Source organism: Sciurus carolinensis, unplaced genomic scaffold (genome assembly GCF_902686445.1).
Source record: "Sciurus carolinensis unplaced genomic scaffold, mSciCar1.2, whole genome shotgun sequence".
In the NCBI taxonomy this organism is placed as follows: domain Eukaryota; kingdom Metazoa; phylum Chordata; class Mammalia; order Rodentia; family Sciuridae; genus Sciurus; species Sciurus carolinensis.
The window spans coordinates 669,063-672,772 of NW_025920160.1; positions in this window are offsets into that span (position 1 = coordinate 669,063).

The window sequence follows — 3,710 nt, forward strand, 5'->3', positions numbered from 1 at the left end:
AAGAGAATCCACTGAGCACTGAGAGGGAGGACACAGTCATTCAACCTTGTAAAAACTGAGGAACTGGCTCTTGGCAACATAAATAAAAGCAGGGGAGTGATGTCAGTTGGCACCTACCTGGTGGGCAAAGACATTTATTAAAAGAAAAATACCAAGTTCCAGTGAGGAGGAGTTGAAATGGAAGCTTCCTAGCATATAATTCCAATAAGCCACTGGGAAGAACTTAGAAAGTTTTTCTTTTTGGAAATGGGACGAGCACATGACCCAGCCCCAAGATAACTTCCTGGGCTCACAGATGCAGATGGAGCAATCAGAGGAAACTTTGCCTCTGAACCACATGTACAAATTGTGAAGTACTCAAAAGGGAAGGAGGAGGTGTTCATGCAGCTAAGCAGGAGAGGTTCATGAAATGTGCAGGGCAACATAATGTGGTAATTGATTTTCAGACAACAGCAGAATTTCTCTAGTGGTGAAGAGTAGAGGTGAACCAGTGGAGTAGCTGTACATAGTGCAGGACCACAGTTCAGCTTCAGAGAACATCTCGAGAGTGGTAGAAGAATCTGTGGGATGGATTCAACCAAGGTGTTCTGACTATGCACATGTGTGGTTCTGCAGTTTGATCATGGAATCATGTGCATTTGTGCACAGGTAGGTGTCATGGAAGACTGTGGCATTCCTAGGCTAAGTCTTAGGGTAACTTCTGTTTGTGTGATGGATGCCAAGCAGCAGTCCTCCCACATGGGGCTCTGCTCAGGCTGTTTGCCTCTTCCTGGAGAGTCGTGCAATGCTACTTGCCAGTCCCTGCCACACTCTCCCAGCAGGCTTATAGCTTTCTCTGCAAGAACCCATCTCTCAATCCTGCCCAGACCAGCCCTCTGTGCCAAACCCAAGAGACCATGGTCACAAAGCTGAAACCATCACCCTTGAGGCTAGGTTGGACACTAAGAGACAGAAATGGACTCCTCCAAGCAATGGGACTGAGCCTATTTTGGGGTGCTCTGTAGGCTCCATGTGGAACCAGACTGTGGAGGTTGGGTGGAGAGGTAGATAATGTGAGTAAATAGTTTGTGGGGAGTGTGGGATAGGATAATCATAATTCTGGCATGGGAAACCCATGTGAGCTTGGATCACAAGGTGTGATGGCAGGGGGGGTTCTGGGCTACATTCTGCTATAGAGATAGGAGGGCAGAACTTCCAATGCTGAGAGCATCTATTCTGCCCTTAGTCCTGCAGGATGCTCCACACAAATGGGGTCATGGACCATCTGCCTCAAGTCTTTAAGGCAGCAGTGATAACCTCAGTCTCCAAATGGCACAGGAAGCTCAAGGCATTGATGTCACTTGGCCAGTGGTAGCCAAGAAATGAGAGGCAGGCCTGGTACCAGAACCATGCCCATCTTCCCCAGGTCCATGCTCTTCATGGTACAGCCACACCCTCCAGGGGAGGATGCAGACAGCAACCAGTCAAAGAGGGACCATGTCCTGTTCTGTGACCTGTGAGGCTTTTCTGCCTGAGTGTTCCTGTGAAATGAGCGGCATGGTCTGCCAAGCAGTTTTTCCTGAGGAAGCCACATGGGTTGTTGGACTTATACAGAGACTTGGAGGTTCCTAGCTTTAACTATAGGAGCACAGATAAGCCGGTGTGCACAGAGATGAGGTGCAAAGCCAGAGGTCAGTTCCAGACCTCATCCAGAACTGTCCCAACCAGGTCAAGATGAGGTGAAGACCAAGGTAAAGACCAGGGCAAACCTGTGTGTACACACCAGTCTGAGACAAGCATATCGCTGTGTCAGGGCAGGGTGAGGTTTATGAGGCAGGGCAAGACTAGTGTTGCTGGGGACTTGCCTCCCCTACAGGAAGTCTGGGATTATTCTGGGACTTGATGCTGTCTCTTGGCCCATCCATCTATGGATGTTTAAACAAATATATGCATTTGCTAATTTGATGTACTGCTTATGGAACCCAGGGCATCCTGCCAGCCTTTTTTTCCCCTTTAATTTAAAAAGAAGGGTTTCACTAAGTGGTCCAGGCCATCCACAAATGTGGGATCCTGGAGCCTTAGCCTCCCAGTAGCTGGCATTCCAGGTGTGGTCACTGCACCAGGCTCTGTGGATGTTGTAACCCAGTGACCACACTCAGAGCAAGACTCATGCACACTGTGGGGTGAGGTCTGAGGTCTCTTCTGTAGTGACCTTCTGGCAGGTTCTGGATCTCCTGAGTCTTTGAAGGACAGTGGTGGCCTTGGGGAGCCTTTGTTTCTGGCTGGAAATGTGGCTGCAGATTGTGCTTCTGCCCCTCTCTGGACAGTGTGTCCAGTTCATAGGTGAAATGGATAAAATGATGGGAATCATAATTGAAGAAAAGGATCTGACACTGGAGTTTTGAGGAATGAGCCTGACCTGAGGTACTTCTGTCCCTTCGAGGAGGAAAGGATTTTAGTGAAAGTCAAAAGAAATATATTCCTCCCTCTAGGTACAAAGCAACATGTGTTCTTTTGGAAAACCCAGATGGAAGGGGTACTTAACCCTCACTGACAATGGTCTGGCTCAGCCCTATGAAGTAGAGAGGTTAGGTCCTAGACCAGCCTGATCAAAGGTGTAGTGAAGCGACTACCATGTGCCTTGTGTTCAGCTTTGGCAGTGGAATGTAAGAGCCTTTGCTGTTTCCTTTGTCCTCCATCACCCTGGTTGCAGAACACAGAGAAGTTGCATGGGTTAGGATGATGGTCTTGGGTGTGCTCCATGCAGGTCATTAGTTCCTTCTTTCCTCATCTTCTCCACCTTCCTCAAGACTTCCACAGCAGTGGGTACTGTTTTGTAACACAATAAAGTATTTAATTGTAGGTAGAATGTTTTCCAATGACCCTGGGTGTGAGGTAGCAGCCAGGGTCACCTGACCTTGATGATGACTCATTGACTCCACAGGTGGGCCACCTGGGAGCCTGCCCCAATCACAGAGCAAACCCCACCTAGAACTGCAGGAGTGAAATGATTAAAGGGGTATATGAGGAAAAGGAGACGTGGGAACTCTCAGCTCCACCTTTAAATAATGTGTCTGGATTTGGGGACCATGTCCAGGTGCATGTATCCTAGGGATGTGTGAGGAGGGGATGGGGCTCAGAGAGCATATCTCTGGATGCACACAGGGTATGGAGGATGGGGAGTGAGAAAGGAAGTAGATCTGAGCATTTGCTGTGAGCTCCACATCCTCACAGACATCTCAGGCACCTTCACTCTGGACACCCACAGAGCCCTGTGATAAGGACAGCCGCACGAGGTGAAAGACTTTTCTGGGAACTTGGACAGAAGAGAGACTGCAACCAATGACCTGGAATCTGGGTTGTGCAAAAAACAGGTGCTGACCAGTGTTGCACTCCACTGCAAACCCACCTGCTGCTGCATTTAGCAGACCCCAGGCAGGTGCTTCAGAATTCCAGGTGAAGCTCAACTGAATAACCACACTCTCTGAGTCTCTTGGTGCTCACTTTGGCTAAAAGGATGTTTTTCACTGATGGTTACAATCTGTCACTTACCCTCTGAACAGGGACCCAATTAGACCAATGGACGGGACATATCCAAACTGTCAACATGAACCTTGATCGCTTGGCAGACAATCAGCAATATCTTCTGAAACTGTTGCTCAGGAGGAAGAAATTGTTAGAGTGAGGCTGGCCAGGTGCCAACACTACCAAATCAGGCACTGGCCAGGCTT